The sequence below is a fragment of the Aphelocoma coerulescens genome, chromosome 1A (genome assembly GCF_041296385.1).
Source record: "Aphelocoma coerulescens isolate FSJ_1873_10779 chromosome 1A, UR_Acoe_1.0, whole genome shotgun sequence".
NCBI classification, from domain to species: Eukaryota; Metazoa; Chordata; class Aves; order Passeriformes; family Corvidae; genus Aphelocoma; species Aphelocoma coerulescens.
The window spans coordinates 28,265,674-28,286,961 of record NC_091014.1 but is presented as its reverse complement, the minus strand read 5'-3'; the positions used below and the strand labels follow the sequence as shown (position 1 = coordinate 28,286,961).

General features: G+C 34.2%; 1 protein-coding gene across 4 annotated transcripts in view; it reads right to left on the bottom strand.

Annotated features, from left to right (window-relative positions):
• Positions 1-21,288, bottom strand: part of IMMP2L (inner mitochondrial membrane peptidase subunit 2) — a 420,331-nt gene that overhangs the window by 379,555 nt on the left and 19,488 nt on the right. The window lies entirely within an intron of this gene.

The window sequence follows — 21,288 nt, the reverse complement described above, 5'->3', positions numbered from 1 at the left end:
ATCACCAAGAATGCTGATAAAATTCTCATGTAAATTCACTGTTCTCTCTTAACAATACAAAGAAAGTATTTCCCTCCTGCCTCTCCTTCCTTCAGCTGCCTTTAGCTTTTAACTCTTCATTAGTCATGTAACCCAAAAAAAGAATCTAAACCATTTGCAAAATATCAGCATAAAGTAGTTTGTGGTATCTTGGCATGCTGTGGTGCCATTAAAAACTTTGCATGGAAATGAAGGCTATGAAATCAAATTGTTATTTAAAATATTTAAATATTTTAAAATATTAAATAATCTCTGTTACAAAATGTAACATTTAAATCAAAGATGCATTAATATATCTGTTAATATATCTGTTCATGCTCAGTGGACAATACCAGAAAGAATTCTACTTATTCAAGGATACCATCATACAAGAGATGTGAATACTGTATTACCCAGTATTTTATTCTAGCAAGTTCAAAGTAGATTAAGTGTTTTCTTAAGTGTTTTTCCTATCACTAAGGTGAGGATTCCCAATTCAGGAGTCATGGCTCAACAAATTTCAGAAGTTCACAATCACTCTGCTATTTTAAGTAGAAGAAAAACTCCTACTGTAAGCAGAAAAGCAAACTTAAAGGGAAAAAAAATTCTTGATATTGAAAAGATGAGAGTTATATGCTAGCATACAACTGTGCTTGTAGAAACTTGCAGAATTTTTATAGTAAGTGATTTGCAAATTCCGGTCAATGTGTACTAGTCCCAAACAAGTTTTAATTTTCACATTGACAAGATTATGTTAGGGAGTTTATGTAATGGAGGATGGGCCAAAGGCGGCAACTCTGCTTTCACAGGCATATACTGAATATCACATTTCAGAATTCTACAAAATAAAAATTACCATGTTTATAAATTTCAGTGCACAAGGGAAACACCAAACTTGCCAACAAGCCATTTAGTGTAGCACTGTTACTGGGTAGTGTAATATTTAAGTGAAAAGACTGTTATATTGGTTCATTACCATCTCTCATCTACAGCATTCTATTTTTGACTATTTGAAAAAAACAGAACACACATTATATATCAGAAAGATGTAACAAATACTAGTACCATAGCTAAGATATTTTTCAATCAAAAATCACTCAATCAAATAGCTCTGAATAGCTTGTCTTTCTTTGGCTTTTTCACTTGCAGTATTTGGTGTCACTATGGACTGAACTCAGCTTTATCCATTATTTGTACTTGTAACTCCCATTTTTGGTTATGCAAAATACAGTCAGGTTGTGAAGTTTGGTGCCAGAAGGAAGGACACCAATGTCAATATTCTCCTGAGAGTTAAGCATGCCATGACAAGGAAAAATCTCTAGAAAGTCTGTCTATTTCCATTTATTAGAACTTAAATGTTAGAAAAGCATTACCTGATTCATGTTAAGCTGTCTCTGTACTACAAATGCTTTCCCTTCTAAAAATCTGAATTTCCACATTTGTGTGGGAACATAATATATAGCAGCAACTTACAAGTCCCTAAGGGAATCATGTCAATTGGCATTTTAAAAATTAATTCAGTGACCTACAATAATATGAGTTTCTTATGCATAATATTTGTCAGTAAGCAATGTGGGAAGTTCTGAATTCATTTAGAGAGCCAAAGCTTTATAAAGGCAAACAAAAATATTCTTGAACTGCTTCTTCTAACTTGGGAAGTGTCTTCTGGTGAATGTTTGTAATATAAGAACAAGGAAAAGCTGAATATATGAAAGGCATCTGCATGCAGTGTGGTTAATATTTAAAACAGAAAGAAAAAGGAATAAAACTTTCTGGCAGTATATGCCCAGCCAGCTACATTATTGACCTGGTGAGACATTCAGAGCTTGTGGAAATTGTGCAAATCCTCTGAAAACTATAGCATGGTAGGTCTTATATTTGCTTGCACAGCTCATTTTTAGTCACTATAAAGAAAATTTGCAACCATAAGCAGGACTTTGGGGCAGATGGCCCCATCTAAAAAGGCTTAATATCTAATTATATCAGCACTCCCTCCTTCTGATCTTACATGCCAGTGAAATGTCAGAGCAGCACTTCACTGAATGGCTTGTGTAAATGAACCATGCACAAAGTTGCATATAGTTTTCCACAGTTTGCTGTAGTAAGTACAAGTTGCCTTTAGAAATAGCTTTTTTCAACTTATTCCCATTGTTTCATGAAGCATGTTATACTAAGCACATGAGTTTGGTTTATCAATAATAGAGTTAAATTGGGATGGAGCTATCAAAATTAGGGTTTAGGTATCACTGTATATGAAAACAGAGCATGTTCTAAGCATGGATGAGATACCCACACTATTATAATACGCTCAAATAATAGAATATTCAATATATTCAACATTTACAAAGAAAACAAAATATTACAGTCACATGAAGACAGAAGCGGAGAAGTCACTACTCAAAACTTAAGGAAAAAGTTTCAACTTTTAACTTCAAAATTCTGCTTATGAAGCTGCTCTCAAACATTTAAATGAGACAGGCAAGAGCCAATGTGTTTTGTTATGAAAGCATAATACTTTACATCTGAACTATCCATTTAAAATGAAGTACCTATAGAAGGAAACTGCAAGAAGTGACTATTATTCCATGAAAGGATAATACAGTAGATATTGTCAAATTTCCTATTTTTTCATGGAATCTGAGACAGCAAACAGTTCAGAAAGCCCTTTGCAATTAATTGCCATCTGTCCTTCAAGGATAGTTTCCATTTCCAAACAGTACTAGAAATATCTGAGATATTGAACAGGAGTTATTTTCAATTTCTACAGAGCATTTATTAAATCTCCATACTTATTACTGGATAAATATTACATTTTCTTTCTCAAGGAGGTAACTAGAAAATGTCCCCACTCAAATACTATTCTCCATGTTTTTCCAGACTACAATATATTTTTAAAATGAGAAGCCTTTGCCACTGCAGAACATATCTCTGAAAAACACCAATATTCATTTAGTCAAATATGCAACATCTGACTGATAATCTGAAAATTAACATTCTCAGTAACACGAGAATATTTTAATACATAATCAAGTACAGCACAATGGCCACTATCATAGAACAAAGAATTAAAAGAGAAATCTAATAACATAGTAAGACAAAAATAATACAAACAGATTGATTTCCTACAAAGGATTAGTTTGTGGGGAGTTCAGTGGTTTGTTTTGATTTGGTTTGCTTTTGGTTTTCATTTTTTGGGGTTTTTTTAATATGTTCTTTACTTAATGGTCAGGTTCTGATCGTAGAGCTTGTTTCACTCATGGAGAGTTGCACTCTATCAGCCACAGTTACAGTTCCAGCAGAATTACTGCCACATTCTCTATAGTGACATCAGTGTAAGCATCTTCAGAAATAAGTACCAAAATTCTTGTGCAAATGGGCAAGAAAATTAGGATCTCCCTAATCGCAGATTCTCACATACAGGGCTTGAACTTTGATAATGCTTGCTCTTTTAATACTTTTTTGTTCTCCTCAGTGCTACATAATACAAAACTGGAACTCACACAAGACTTAATCACTGGAGATACTCAAAATGTCTGTTTAAGTGCCTTCATAACCCGATCTAACATTAGCTAGACAGACCCTAAGAATGAGAGAGAGGGAATAACAGCAGTGCAGAACTAAAGGCCACTAACAAGCTGAAACTAGTCTTACACTGATGGATAGTAAGAAGGAAGTCAAGTAAGTATCTGACATCTGTCGGAGAAAAGCTGGAGTCCACATTTAGTAAAAAAGTAAATTTCACTAATAACTACATTTTTATTTTTGCTAAACTTGCACCTACTAATGGCAACCAGTTTCAAGAGCAAGACTGAAAGTGCAGGCTCTGAACTGAAATTGTAATACTGCTGAAAACCTCAAAAGAGACACTTTAGAAAGACTGCAAATAAAACTAAAAAAAAAGTGAAAGAAGTCCCTGAAGACTGTTTTATTCGTTTTAAACTAATAAGTCAGACTTATAATTAAGGCAGTTGGCAGATTGCATTACAGCAGATAGATGCTAACTCAATTCAGTAATCCAAAGCTGCAGGGTGGAGGGCAAGACACAAGTAACTAACAAAAGATATGACTTCACACTTGGAAAAGAGTGGTATGTGATACAGAAGGCTGCAGAAATCTCTCAGGACAAAAATTGAATTCCCAAAAGAAAAGGAAGGGGGGGGGGGAGGGGAAATATATATATATATGTGTATATATATACATATATATAAAAATATACACTTACTTCGGGAACAGAATAAAATAAAAAAATAAAAAAAAAAAACAAAGTAAAGCCTTAGGAAAACCCTCACAAAAGAAGTACTGCTAGAAATAGTATAAGATGAGCATATGGGATGTAGGGCCATGCATGGTATTTGCTAAACAACTTACAACTGCAGGCAATGCAGCCAAGACCTGCCAACTCAGAGTAAAATGAAAAAAGTCACAGCAAGCAGATGGATGTACAGTGCATTCAAAGAGCAACAGATACAGCATTGCAAGCCTGCTTAGAGGTCACACTTAAAAGATCCAACCTGGAAAGTAGTACTTCTTCGAAACAAGCAAGCTTTGTGACTTTACAGTTGAATTTAGACAATCTAAAATGAATGTCATTTCTGGAAAATGCTTTAAAAAATCCCTAGACTCAAAGATTGATATAGAAGACAACTAAAATTGAGAGCTTAGAGTAAAGAAGTAATGTTAAGTCTTAGATGACTCCAAACTAAGGTGGCAAAACCAGAACTAGACAAGCTTTTTCTTTTCTTTTTTAACTGTCATGATCAACAGAAGTAATACAATCTTTTAGAAATTTGAAAGTTTTAAATCTTATTAAATAAAAATACAGAAAAAAACAGAAGTAAAAAAATGTAAAAAAGTAAAAAACTGAAAAATACAGAAGTAAAAAACTGAAATATCAAGAGTCTAGCGACTCTTTATTTCTAAAATATGTTTTCTCAGAAATAGTATTATACCCTCCACTTCTTCCAGCTCAGGAAAAGAAGCTCAGCTTCCAGCTCAGGTAAATTGGAATGAATTGTATCAAGTTGAACACTATGAGAAGAGCTTCAGAAAAATTCTGCCTTCTCTTTCCAGGAGAGTAATGTAGTAAGTATTTTAATCAATGTATAGAATCCAAGTACAAGTAGAAACCGCAACCTCTTCTTCTGCTGTCCATCCCATTTAATGTAGGCCAGGCTGTGCCAATGCACACGCTTGCTCTGGGAAATATGAGAGCTGAGGAACACCTGAGCATTGAGTCAGAAGGGCTGCACAGACACAGCCCCTCCTTCTAGCAGATCAGGCTCTCAGGTTAGCACAAGGAGCAGTCAGGGGACAAGGACGGAGGCTTTAGAACAGACACCAGGAGAAACAAGAGGAAGGTCCTTTCTTCTGAACTTCAAATGCCAGAGACAAAACTATTCATTTGCCCATAGAAACAAAACACTGTCGAGGAAAAAAGGGGAGAACTGGAATAATTTTAAAAGCTATAATGAAGGAAATTCTTCCCCAGAAAGTCCAAATTATGAAACATGCTTTCTAGCACTTGCTAGAAAAACAGTGGGCATTTATCTTTAGCCAAGTAGCCAAAACACTGTAATATAGCAACTGCTTCTTTTGCTTCAGATTTAATATGTAATTTCAGCCATATGTGTATACAACAACAAACTAATTAAATAACTAACTCACATGGAAAATAAAAACTAGATGGATGGGGTTTTTCTTCTAGACAGCAACACAGCTTTGACACAAAATCAGACTCCAATTGGGAAATAATATTTACAGAAAAACTTCTCCTTTATCCGCAGGAAGGATACACATTACTTCATGTCAACTGAAAAAGTTTATAGTAAATAGTTCTAAAGGGAAAATGTGGGCTGAAATCCTTCAGGATAAATGTCTCTCTGATGAGAAATAATCCAAGTTCATTCAACTTTACACAGCACATTCTTCACTGTAAAAACAAGGCAGAGAAAGAAGAGAGAAAAAAGAGAGAAAAAGAGTACATGGGGAGAGAGCAGGGAAAGGGAGACTGATGTTTTTAAAATTCTGAAGCAGGATGGAATTCCAAATATAAACTAAGTTGAAGTAACACAACAAAGTTTTCCTTACTCTGTCAAGAGAGGTAATTTCTTTCTTCCTTTACTTGTTATATCAGTATAATAAAAACAGCAGCTGATTTTCACAGGATGGAAGTGAAATTAAGCAGAATTACTTGGCAGCTTAATTGCTGATCAGAAAAAGACAGCTTCAGTTAATAAAAGATTTTGGTCTGCATCTCAGTGAATGAGCCTTGTTCTAAATTTCACAAAGACCCGTGCTGATACACTGCTGATAAACAATCACTGCTTAATTTTTTTTTTCTAAAAAGCAGTTTTTGTTATGGTACTTAGGAGCAGATGAGACCCTTAACTGATGCAATATTCACCTTGGTACTTAATACAAGCTAAAAACAAACTAAAATTACACTCTGTCAGTATGGTATATTGTCAAAATAAAGATGTAGCCATAGCAGTCAAAAATTTGTTTGCAGAAATGTTTCTGTCAATCAAAATTCAAATGGTAAAAAAAATTATAGATACTGTTTTCCATTCAGAAGGTATCTTTACAGATCTATATGCAAATTTATAAATATAAAAAGGTTTTCATATCTACAATCAATATTTAGAGCATATATTTCCTTCATATAGACTCTAGTTTACATTTTTTTGTATTTTAAACTGATATGAGTCTTATTTAGCAGGAAATCAATTACTGCCCTTAATTCTATCTGAGTATGACTGGTCTGCCCAGAAAGCAATAGATCAACTATAAATTTATGGCTCAATACGGATACCAGCCCACAGCTAAAAATTTGCAGCTCTATATAACCAAGCACATTAAGCAGTCCTCCAGGGTAACGTATAAGCAGAAGTAACTCACATAATTCAGCACACACTGCGGGAAGAGATCTTTCAACCATGTCTGTTCACCTTTTTTGGTCCAATCCATTTTGAAAAGAAGCTGTGCATATTGTCAACATAATGAATGAAATCTCAAGACTCCTCATAAATTTTAAATGTCTTAAGGGGTTTCTTCACCATCATGTGAAATCTGAGTACTGTATGCTTAAACTGGGCGGGGGGGGAGGGGAAGGGGGAAAGGGGTTGTGTTACATTAAATTATGTATTTTCATGGATGTGCCCTTTTATTGTCTACATCAACATTCTATAAAATTCCTGAAAATAAAAACATTCAGCAATATTACAGCTGTGTTTTCTTAGATTAGCCTTGTTTTACAGTATAATCCCCTCAAACTTCACTGGTTTTCATTACAGTAGCAGTTCTTCCCATATATCTTCCATTACGCCTTAGAGATTCTATTATTTACTATGAAGAACACTATAAAAAGAAAGTATTTTTAAAATGTACCATGAAATTCCTTAAGGAAGGGGTTTTTATATCATTCTAAGAAAATAATCTCTGAATTCTAGTAATAAAGAGCATCACTGTAAATACAGGATAAGAATTGTGCATGTCTTCTGTCAAGCATAGGAACACCAAATATATTTTATTCTTTATAAAGCAAATGTTCCCTAGAATAATCCTTTCAAAGAAGGAAGCTTTGCTGGGTTATTTTTACAACTGAACTAGAAAGCAATGAAGTGAGTATGTCAGTGTTGGCCAGTTGGGTATATTTAGCAAAACAAAATCTTTGTTCCTCTTGTTCAGCAGCCTTAAATATTGTCATGACATTTTTTTGACAGTAAAAGGAAAATATTTGAGAGGCTGAGAATTTCTAAAGTTAAACCAGTATCTGTAAAAAAGGAATCCACTGTGCAGCAAAATATACAAAACCAGATTTACTTAAGTTTAAATACTACCATTTTCTTCAATACACCTTGGTCTTCTCCCAGAACCATTGCTGTTTCCACTAAATTTAACACACATCAGAAAGGTATCACAGCAGGATTTACTTAAACAACAAATAAAAGTATTAGATTATGAATCATTAGTATCAGAAATAAAAAAAAAAAAATTAAAAAGTAAGAGGTCTTTGTGGTTTGTGTTCTGTCATTTGGGAAAAAATATTTTGTGAAGATTTCATAGTAAACTTTGACATTTGATAGCAGAACTTGAAATTATCATGAAAAAAACCCCTACATCTAACCAATACATGTGTCTACAGGCATACTTCTCACGATAATAGAGCAGTGACGTTTAATTTTGGAATAATGTGAACCTTTCCCCTGCTTTCTTATATTGCATCAATTTCACAATCCAAGTGAATTTCACAGATATGAGTTAGGAGTATGAAAAAATGGTAGAAGTAACTAAAAGTTAAATAAGAGTATGTCATTTTAAGAGCACCATCACTGAATCATCATGGATATAAAGAAAAATTATCATGGCATTAATTTTCCTGTTCCAGAAATACTTCTTCATATGCATCTTGACATCACTAAGAAACAAATTTAATACTAGCTTGTAGCTAATAATATTAATAGTGGAAGACACAATGTTAATGTCAGGACTCAACACCTGGTCTATGGATATCTTCCTACAGTATATAAAGTACTGAAACTGAGATCATCTTTGAGTATTTCTCATTTTTCTACAATATCTTTGCAAAGGAAGGTGAAATATGAGCAAGAAATACAGAGTCTTCACATAAATTATAACTCCTTATTTTTGAAAAAAGTCAATAGGAAGAGATTCTTCAATTATAAGCAATGCTCTGAAGACTGTGTTCAGCCTCCCATACAACCCAGCCTGAATTTTACAGAAAGAGCTACTGAGATTTGCAATACTGGCACAATTTTCAGCTAAATCTGAAATTGAAATTTTAAATTAGTAATCAGATTCATTGATTTGTGACATTCCCTGGATGAATAACAGAAAATACCTGATAATTTTTGCTGTTTGCTGCCACAGGAAGTTGTAGAGGAAGTAACATATAGCAGTTTATGGATCAGCTGTCCCTGAATTTGTTTAAAAAGATGCTGTTCAGGTTCAGGTACTATGTAATGGAAAGAAACATATCCAATGTCTCTTAATGCTGAGGAACTACATAGGGAAGGACACACAGGTAGGGAAACCAACTGAAAATTCCCACCTTGTTTTGCCAGTTTTGAAAATAGATGCTGAAATAAATGTTTTCTTTGTCAGAGAGTTCCAGTAAGTAGCCTTATATTTCACAGAATCACAGAATATTCTGTTGGAAGGCACCCACAAAGATCATCAAGTCTGACTCTTAAGTGAATGGCCCATACAGGGATCAAACCCACAACCTTGGTGTTATCAGCATCACACTTTATCCAACTGAGCCAATCGCAGTGGTCTTGCACTTCTGCTACACCCCAATTTTTGACTGTGTAACTTTGACAATTGCTGTGCCAAAACCTTAATTTATAAATCTGTGGTTTAAAAGATCTCCCAGCTACCTTTCTACCAGAGCTCTCAACAAGGGACTTCATGTCAAGATTTACTTTGGCTTGCAAAAAGTTGGGGCTAGGCCAACTTTCTTGTATTTGTTCCTAGTTGAAGGTACTGCTTCTTTTAAACCATCCATGCTTAAGAAGAATCTAAATTATTTTGTTTTAAAAGTGTTACTAATTCTAATTTAATTTTATAATCGCATTATAGTGTGGAATAAAATAAAACACAGTCTTTTTGCTACATGATGAATGTTAGTTCCTGGTAATGTTGCTTTTTCAAGTAAAATCTCTGTAAGGAACTTTTAAGATGCATACAACATAGTGTCCTTAAAACCATTTACTATCTTTAACAGATGACAAGCCCTCATGTAATATTGACACCTCCATAAAATTGTATCAGTAATTTAATGAAGATTTTTCAACTTTCTTGCATCAATTGGCATTCAATTTATCATTCCTTACACTCACTTCACTGCATTTTCCAAAAGCTTACCATATTTAAATACCCAAAAGGTTCACCTTAAAAATCCCACAGATTATTACTGACTGTTATTTTCAGTAAAATTTAAAAAATAGGAAATAATAATAATACAATGCTTAGTAGATTTACAGACAGGTTGTTTACTAATGGAGACAGGTAACCTGAAAAAGACACAGGAAGAAAACAGGAAAGAAGAAGAAATCAAAAGGCATTATTTGCTCTGACAGAGAAGATAATTGATTATCCTTATAGCCTTACTTACTTCTGATACTGTTCCATACCCAATGTTAAATTTAGGTATCAAAAAGGGAACTAAGGGTCAGGAGTTCTCAGTACAGTCAATACTATCAATGAAGCTTGGATTTTGGTGCCCCATTTCTATCTGAGTTAGAGCTGAATTGCTCTCTATTATACACACTCAATGTTAATGCACTACACTATTGGTTTAAGATGAATTTTCAGGTTGGATAGTGCCTGAAGCCCCTATACAAAACACTGTCCACTGTTTCAAAGTGCAACAGTCTAATTAAGTAATTAGATAAACATCTATGTATTTAAATGAAAATATTGCTTTTAATTCTTCACTGGTGTGAGAACTCCAGCATTCTCTTTCAAACCCTCATCAAAAAATACTGCCTGAAAATCCTCTTAGATCAATGTGGTGAGAATCTAATTAAATCAAGTTACTGAACTGTGTCCATAAACAGTGGTTTTAATTCTGTCAACTTAGTATCACGAATGCCATCCATAAATTTTGTCACATTTACAAAAAAAACATGAAAAAGTCACAGTTTCACTACATAATAACTTACGCTCTCTTGTGTGACTTTAATGGGCTCAGTTAGGATAACAGCAGCCAGCCAATTTAAAATTTTCAGGCTTCATTTTGTCAGCATCTGTGATCCAAGGGGTCATTCATTAAATTATGACCTTATTTCTTCTGTGTGGTTTAACAGACAGAGAGGAAGGAAGGGAAAAAAGAAAATAATATTGTAAACACAAGAACAGTTGTAAACACAAGAACAGTATGGAAGCTCCACATTATTTAGTTATCTGCATGTATAACTCATTAATAGATGCTTTATCTCAACAGGATGAAAATTTGACTGTAAAACTGAAGACCACTGTTGGTCAGCTATCCCAGTCTCCCAAAAGGAGTGTCCAAGATAGGTACAGTATGAGATGTCACCCTGAAATTTAAGATATAACACAGAAAATATTTTTTCTCAGCATTACTAAATTGCATGTAAATAATCCTTAAAATTGTATGGTGAAACATATTCAAATATTTTCATTACTATTTGATCCCCTAGTTTAGGAACAAAAGTGAAAAAATTCATATAGAAATATGTTTTTATTCTAATTAAATTACATGTCATTTATTTGGCCCATCATTTAAAATAAAATGTCTAAGTTTAATTGATAAAAACTCATTTCTATAAGTGCTCATTTTTCTCCATTTACTAGAGAGAAATTCTGGTGAGTAGGCTTGATTTATGATATCTAACTATTAAAACAACAGAGATAATTGGAGTAAGTTTAATGCAGAAACCCCCCTTGAGGAGACAAAGAAATCTATGTAGAGTTTCTTGAATAATGATGCTTTTGTCTAAAATCAGCATCCCTAGGCATGACAAAATATAGATAAGAATAAAATAATAAGCTAGAGGCTTCATTCTTAAGCCTTCATTAGAGACTTTGGAAACACAAACAAGTCATAAGATGCTATTAAGGAAGGAAAGAGGCTTGCTCACTGGCATAAATTTAACAGGTGAACTAGTCTGCTGTAATTTGTTTAAGGAAGTCTTCAATGATGAAGCACAACAAACCAAATAAGCATTACATTAAAGATGTTACAATCTCCTCTCTAGAACTGCTACTGAATAGAGACTCTGCCAAATTGCAGCTAGGATCAACAAAAGAAAACAGTGTCAATCATATAATTTTTTCCTCCATCACAGGCCTGTTCTCAGCTTCCTTGTTTTCCCTCTGCTCTGTATGTGTTTATTACGGCTGGCTGAGAGAGGCGTAACTGACGTCCCAAGATTTACACACTCAAATGAAGTGGGGGATGCAAAGCAGTTCATTTTTCAGGAGCACATTATCTGTGGCTTGAGTGTGACCTTGGATACAGATACAACCTAAGCACCAAAACCATTAACTGGAGACAAACCTAAACATGTGTTTCTTTAGCATATAACCTCCATATAAATCCCAGTTACATTGGTTGAAGCGGTACAAATTCCCTTCAGCTTATTAGTATCATCCTGAATATAACAACCCAAAACCAGCAAGAACACAACTTCAGGAAGAGATCTTATTTGTCACAGAATGGGTTGGGTTGAAAGAGACCTTTAAAGGTGATGTACTCCAACCCCTCTGCCACGGGCAGGAATACACAGGTCAGAATGATTTTTATTTTTTTTAGTGGGCCCTAAATTGAAAAAATTCCTGTAAGTATATATCCTATACATGACTAAGATGGTGAATTATCCTCAAATCCGACTAGAGGATTACCATTCTAGAGAGAGGACCTTTAGCTGCTGCATACACTCTCCATGCAATCTGATGAACATGGACTTTATTTTCAAATACAATAGTGTGTCACTCTAGGATCTAAACCTTTTATATAGACCATAAACACATCTATAAATTAATATATTAAAAGAATTTAAATACAATTTAATATATTTGACTTTTTAATAAGGTGTAAAATACATCCATTTAAAATTTTCCCTTCTGCTCTTTTTTTAAGCCTTCTGATTTTCTGAACTGTTTCAAAATATATATCAGATTTGGATCCTAAGGAGAAAAAGTTGACAATATATTCTGGACTTGTAAGAGCAAAATGGAGATTACAGTCTCTCTTCTCACAGGCAATATGAACCTCATTCACTTTAAGGAATTCCAGCAACAAGGATTCCATATCCTTTCACAGTCTGGGTTCTCACCAGCACCAACCATTGCTTTTGTTCCAAGTCACTGAGGGAAAGGAAAAAATTACTGATTTTCATAAAGAACATACACATTTAAGAACTTATGCAGTGTGTGTGAGTAATATGCTGCAGTTGTTCTGCTACTGCATGCCAACTGTTTCAAAATCCGACCTCTGTGTGTTCATAAATGATACTTCCCAAATCAATCATGTAATCTGAAATTGTTCTACAAGTATTGTATACACATAATAATCATTATTAAATTATTATGCAATGCTCTTATTTGCCAGTTTGTCTATCATAGATACTTTTAAAAAAAACTATAATGTCACCAATTCATATTTGTTGATATATTTGGTATTACAGTTCTCAGATTCTGAGTGTGGTTCATTTTCTTCCTAAGTCAGAGATCATTTTGAATATCAGCTATTCATACAAGTCTATGCTAGTTCACCTTTTGTACTTGGATCAAATTTCAATCTCCAAAATCAGTTTATTCTTAGAAAACACATGGGAGACCAATCAGGAATACATGAACACAGCAATCATGACCCTGTTGTGTTCAAAAGGGTTCTTCATGAGATAACATTAAATATTGTACAACTTTTAGCTTCATGTAGATGAAGCTCATGATAAAAGCAGTATTGATGCGTTTTATTCGTTCACTTTCTCAACTGCATCTATGAGACAAAGAACAAAACAATAAAATAATAAAACCTTTACTCAGCCCATTCCAGTATCAGTCATATTACTATTAATAAATCAAAAAGCAGGAGTATAACTGGTAGATTAGAGATACCAAAATTGATTACTTCTAGCCTGAAGTAATGCTCTGTGCTAATAAGAGCAAATGCCCTGTTCTTGTTCCCTGTATACCAGGAGCTGACACATTTGCTAGCCGTGCTGCTACCACCTAGAGAATGTACTTGTTGCTGCCATGTAATACCTCATGAGCTTCAGCAAATAGTATATACAGCTGCACACAGGAATTGAAACAAGCCACACAGAAAAGCTAAATGTATTTGTTGGCAGAAATTTCTAGAATAGCCCAGGAGGGCTTTTACAAATCAGGACATGAAGAGTCCCTTCAAATCTAAATTTCCCTTGGTGGTTAACTGCCGCTGCATTAGCAAATCTTGTGAACTGGAAAACCTTGCTGAGCTGTCTCCGCATATAGTTATGCTGTTGAAATGTGAAGCAACTGAGTCTTTGCAAGCTTTAAGTATTTTCAAATATATCAGTTCAATCATATATGTATTAGAGAGTTGTATTATGCTATACCTAACTGTGGTTCACTAACCACAGCTAATAGCTGATTAAAACATACATAACAAACATGCACAAAAAAACCTTTTAAGTGTTTTAAAGGAGAAAAGTGTAATCTAGAATTAGCTGAAAAAAGCAGTGGCAGACTTTAGAAGAGTGGGAGACAACAGCTCCAAAGCTGCAGACCACAGTCCTCCAGCCTTAAGGTAACACAATATAAAGTCAACTATTACGCTCTGTAAATACTTAAATAAACCCCAACCAACTTTATGCATTCACAAACTCTGTACTCTTTTCAACACCACAAATGGCCACAGGATTGATTACAAATGAGAACTGAAAAAATTAATAAAATTGGAAGGCTGGCTACTCAAAACTCTCTCAAAGATAATCACTAAGGTAATTTCTCAAAAAGGATAGGCAGAGAGGGAAATAAAGAGGAGAAAATATTCTATATAAACATGCTCACCTGTTTTGATTATAATAACTAAGAAGTATCTAGAAAAGGTTTCAGATACTAAGATGAACTTTTTTTCTGCTCAGTTTGGACTCACACACTGAAAGGTCTTTGTTTTGCTAAGTCAGGTTTAACTTAATGTTAGTTAACATATATTTACATCGTAAATTTCTCCCAGTATGGAATCACTCCAACATTGCACTTTCCCATCACTGTCAGTTTTAAAACATGTCTCTAGAGATCATGGCATAACATAAGAGTCTTAGAAGGTTACAAGAGGCCCATGAAAGATTGTTTTTTAAATTTCCTGGCATTGTAAAGTATTTAAAATATGTTGTATTTTGTATAAATAAATGTATGTCAACTATACCAACATTCTCCTTCAGTTATCAAAGGATAACAGACATGCTGTTCCCATGAAGTAGTGGTTATATTAACCTAGAACAATTAATATTCTTCACAAGTTTTACAACGACATCACTGTTTACAGCGAGGAAAATGTAGTTAACAACAAAGTCTGTGGAAGCTATTTCTATTTTAATCAGAAATGTGACACCATCTCATCATAAGCTGCACGGAACAATGAATCTAAATCTCTAATTCTGTCTCATGGATTCAGGTAAGCTGTATCAATTAAGGATACAGAAAATAATTTGTAATCAAGTTTTCCCTGGTAATGTTAAACAGGTAAGCCTTTGAACTCAAGCAAAGTGCAAACTAAAACAAATTTGCTGTGGAAAAAATACTACTGTCAGCATCCTATAGGACTGAGGAACACACTGTGTATGATCACACATTTAAAAATCTTCCAACAGTATTTCTTTACTAAGGTCAAACTCAGCACCAGTTTAAAAATAGCCTGTTCTGAGGGCGAAGGGGATCTTATGCAGACACAAACATCACAGCAGGCCTTCTGGGTGTACAGGATGCTATTATCCTTTGCTTGCTGACAACATACTTCCCTTTATATGGCAAGACCACACTTCTGTCATTACAGTTGCCCTAATTCTTAAAACATTATTGTTCTGAGAATGTCACTAATTTATCCCTTAAAGCAAACATATAAAACAACACATAGCACAAGAAATATGCTCACTAGCTGTATCTTTTTTGCCTTAGGATATACACTATTAATTACTGAAACCCTAAATGGCATTATGCTATGGATCGTGGGTTTATGAGAACAATAATTTTAAGTTTTTGCTCCTACCTTTTCCCTTAGTCCAAAATTTTGCTTATATACTAATTTTTTACATTTCACAAGAGTAGCAATAAAACAAGATAGCTACAATAGCAGGGAAAATCAGAGCTGAGTGGTGAGAGAATTGCAGGCTAGACTGTTCTGCTCCATATTGGCAGAAGACACAGGTCAAGTTCAAATCAATTTAAGTTCTATTTATGAAATAAATGAAAAAGATTTTCTTCAATTCTTCCTACATCAAGTCATTAAATTACAGACATGACATGAAAATTTGTAGGTAACCCCTGTCTTCACTTCCAGTGTTCTATCACATTAATTTTTTTGCCTTCATTTTAGATGCCTTTTATACTTTATTCCAGACACATTTTTCTCTGATTTTCAGTCCTTTATGAATGAGTCCAGTCAGACTTAATTGAAAATTTAACAAGTGAGCAAACAATTGCTTGTGTACTTTAGCAGGCTCCACTTCTCACTTGAGAATTACTGTCCTCATACATTGGCAAAGCATTTCCCTTTTCTGTAGTACGTTAAACATGTGCCAGTCTTCGGACGTCTGCTTGCAGACTGCCACCCACCCCACGGATTGTTTCATCACACACATCCGCCTCAACCTACTCATTGTTTCTCCTTTACAGGATTTACAATCTAGTTATAAAACCCAAATGAAATCTTACCATTCTCTGTATGTTCAGCTATAAACACAACAGGTTTTCAATGCATGGCTGGGTCTTTTAGAAGCAGTTATAAGACAAATATCACAACCACATATACCGAATAAGAAGTTTTTAGAAACTCCACTTCCATGCTATAAAACAAATTAAAAACATCATAATGCATAATGTATACATTAATTGATAATGCTGAATTCTAACCTTGAAAGTTTATAGCTATTATGCCTCATATCTTAAAAGTCCCGTTGCTGAAATTCCATTAGATGTAAACAGACAGAATAATTCAGGTTGGAAAGGACCTCTGAAAGTCACCTACTTCAGTTCATGGCCAAAACAGATGTAAGTGGAAAAGCAAATGGGGGTGCTTGGTTTTTTGTTAGTCCAGTTTCAATTAAGGCTGGAGGTTTCACAGCCTCTCTGACTAATGACCTGGCAATTCTAAATCTGCCTTTTTTTTCCCATATGTCTACTCAGAATGCCCCTTGCTGCAGTTGTGGCCCCTGTCTCATCCTGCTGTGCATCTCTGAAAGGGACTTTTCTCTGTAACTAATCATCAGATAGACAACTGACAATAACAATAAAGTCCCAAATACAAACACATATGCTTGTTTTTAAATCTAAATGTTGTTCAATTGCACTTTTCAGGAACAGCTGATTGCGCATAAAAAACTAATGTTACTTTCATCAGTCTAATTTCCCTAGAAAATACAATGTTGATAAGGTTAATTATCATTTTAAACCTGATAATTTGCCATTCCCTTGCTTTTGCCTTTGCTAACAGGTTGAAAAAACAGAAAGCAAGGCCTAGACTGTTTATTACATGCAAAGATATTCATGTCCACAATATACTCAGTACAGGTCAAGACCCATGGTTTTTCTTCCAGATTCACCAATTACATTGGAAATAAATATTTTTCATGTGTAGGCAAAATTCACTTTGTCAGCATATGTGTAGTTAATTGAAAGATTCCTAGAAGTAACATTCTGTAGTTAATATTTATGGTTGCTCATAATACAACTGAATAAACTGGCTTAAGGGAAGTTATTACTGAAAGATACAGAGTTAGCTGTGGCAACATTTAATCTATAATTTTTCCAAGAATACAATGTTTGAAATACCCTGTAAAATGAAATATTACCTCACTATTTCCCACATTGTGAACAAAATGAAAGCAGGCTAACTGGCAAAAAAAAAAAAAGAAAAAAGGCTAAAATGTGTTTAGGTATCTTTTTGCATACAAAAAAAAACAATTTCATTTGCTTACATCCAGAAATACATATATATATATATATCTATATCTACATCTATGTATCAGGTTTCATCTCCTAAGAAAAATTACTGTATTCTAGGATTCAAGAACTGCTGAATCATACTGTAACATCCCACCTATAGTTCTCTGTTAGAGCTTTCATACTACTGCAGGTGGCAGAACTTAGCATTGGAATATGAAAGCCTTGATGCCAAAAAAATGGATCTCTTTGAAAGGTAATGGTTTCATATGGAAAAGAAAGAGTAAGCTAATTTCCAGAGTTAATCTACAAAAAAACAAAAAAAAATTCATTACTCTCTCTCTTCATAAGTATAGAACAACTTCTTCATAATAGGTGAAATAGCATCTTTAGGTCCAAAATGTGTACCATTCACAATTCAAGTAAAGCAATATCAAAGGTAAACGCTTAATATAGTGAGAAGTTTATCTGAACTGAATCTAGTATTTCATGAATTCAGCACTCAGCATTTCATTAGTGCAGTGGAACCTAAGTTTAAGTGCTTTGATTTGTTATCTTCTCTAGGGATCATAGTTGGAACATTGGCTTCACTTTCAAGGGAAGGAAATTACTTTCAACAAAGTATCAGTTTAACAATCCTCTAAAGTGTCAAGGTATCTGATCAGCAGATTAAACAGAGTATGTATTCAGAGCATATATTTTAAAATCATGATCCATCTGTATTTATCATAATCAAAAATACACTTGATCTCAAGTGCAAGAATAACCATATGAATACCCATTAATTTTTTTATCCTATATCATCACAGATTTTCTGTCTGAAATTTATGTAAGAAGGAGGTGTCTAATCCGAATATCCTACAGAGAAAGAGCACTGGAATTCTACAGTAGCTGCTGAAACTTCTACTGGCACTTCCAGCAATGAGACTGTGTAGCTTATTTCACTGATTTGTAAAACCTTTCCTAGTTCCAAGTACCTACAAGCAATGCCAGTCATAAATAACCAGTAATTACTTCTCAGCAGTTGGAAATGTACTGAGAAAAAAGGTATCAAATATTTTCCTATCAGAGTTGTCGAACTCTCTTAAGGTTCAAGGAAAAAAGGTTCAGGAAACATATACTGTTACCTTTCTGTGCATACATGGCAGCAGATTCTGCTACAGCAGAGCATATTCCTAACATCTAAATTATAAATATTTCAAAAGGTGAAAGTGACATTTTTCTAAACCAAGACAGGTTTCAAGCTCCTTTTGCTCAACATGACCTTCACAGGGCAGTCAGCCATCACACTGTAAGGCAGAGTTACAGGATGAGAGAGAGCTTTCCAGCCAACCAAATCACCTCTGCAATTGCTGCAACATTCCAAGCAGCTGTCCACTTAGACCCAGGATCTCCAACATACTGTGACTGCCCATCATCTCAAAGAGTATAAAAAACTATTCAACGTTGCTCCGTTTTCTACTGAATTTCTATTGAAAAGGTAAGAATTATGTCATTTGTTAAAACAGGTTTTTTCCTCTTCTTCATATGCCTGATCACTAAAAGGTGAAGCAAAAATAATTAAATTGAACTAATAAATCAGTTAATTTTGAGATTGAAAATTATTGTTAACACTCCTCCTACAGCAGAATATAGGGCCTCCTTATGTATCAATTAGCTGCTAACACCTGATCATTTTACACTGTGAAGATCACAGCACAACCAGTTTTTCTCACATCTTTCTCACTTTCCCAAGAATCAGACATACATATATTTTTGTTTAACTTCAAATTAATTTGTTTTTATTATTTACATCCTAAGCTAGCTGAGTTGCAACACAACTATAACTCTCAGTTATTTCAGTGTAAATACAGATAAGTCAATATACTTATCAGTGTATACAGTACCAATTCAGTAGCATCAAAATTAAAGCTGTTCTACACAGGATAAGCTACAGATCTGTATTCCTTTTTTTAAAGTATTTTGCTCCTGAGGTGGGCAAGACTGTAATCTCCCTCCACTTTCACTAGAATGGGTCTTAAAGAAATTTTATGCTACTTACCTCAGCAGTAAATTCAACTAAATATCACAGACTGTGCATCTGACTTTTATTATTTTTGTCAAGTCTCTCAATGCTGCATTTTAAATGAAACACAAAGACTATATTATATGCAGGAAAACTAAGAACAAACAAACAAACAAACCAAACTCAAAACCTAAAACAAACCTCAACACCACAACCAAATGCACACCCCCCAAAACCTACCAGCAAAAGACACAGCAACAGTGATTTATAGTTTTCCAAAGTTGTACTCTTAGCCACTATAAGAGCAAGTCCTCAGACAAGAATGGATGGAATTATCTTATGAACAGTCATTAAGATTAAACAATTTGCTAACTAATTTTAAACAAAATTTCTGATGACCTCCTCAATGTCTAATTTCTTCATGGCATTCTAACTAGAACAAAAAAAAATATTCTAATAATGGTCTGTTATTAGATCTCAACATTTGCCTCTAGAGCCAAATTATTGATCTTATAGCAAGGTTCTAGACCCACTTATCAAGTTCCTGATGTAATTTAGTATTTTATCTGACATACATTACTGTGATTAAACAACAGTTTCTTCTTGTTATTTAATTAACAGCTGATCATATTCTGGACTACGTTAGCTTCATGTATATAAGGTTCATGTCTGCTTTTGTCCAATCCGCTTAACTGGGTAATCAGTGAAGTGGATTTAGTAAACTTGCAATGTAGTATTCTAATAGATACTCTAATAAATATTCAGTGAGCAACAATTTGTTTCTTAATCGAACAGCAAGGTACTTAATTCAATAGCAAGACCAATAAAATCAAAATCACCCAGAATATGAAGTCCTCACAGCACCACTTAAAACACTACAGTACTCTTACAAACCAATCAATCAACACCTCTTTCACAAATGGCAAAGGCCATCTGACTTCCCCATCATTAACTTTTTAAAAATAAATATAGTTATTTTAAAATGTCCAAATTGCAATTTAACCATTAAACAATCTGTAAGCTTTAACATCCATTTATGTGACTTCTTGGCCTAAAGAGTCTAGCCAAACTCTTTCCAGCAGTGATTCTTGCAATAAAATCTTCCTGGTCATATCCATAGACTTTAAATTAAACAACCATAACTTTAACCACAACTTCTTTCCTCCACAACTGCTCAGTTTCCACAGTATTGCACTTGCCTATTAAACCCACCCTAAGCACTTCATAATAAAACCAAGGATAGTGTACAGTATCTGAAAAGTTTCCTTAGAAAAAGGATTTTACTTTATAAATAGAAGATGCAAGGCTTTCTTTCACCAACAGGACTAACACACTCCTATATAGTATGATACCCACTCCGAGAATAGATCGTAACACAGATAATAAAAGTAGAACTACATATTTGATTTTTATCAAGAAAAGACATGAGAGTATTTTTTTCCCAGCTAAAAGAACAGAATAGGAAAAGATTTTCTGAGGTCACTGAGGCACAGAAACTAAAGTGATTATTTAGCTTCTGTGTCAGCACAACCTCCTTTGCAGTGTCCTACCTGCCAGAAGACAGATGACTTGGTACAGAGACCTAAGTACAAACAAAAATAGAATAGAAATTGGAAGACTTGAGAAGGCCA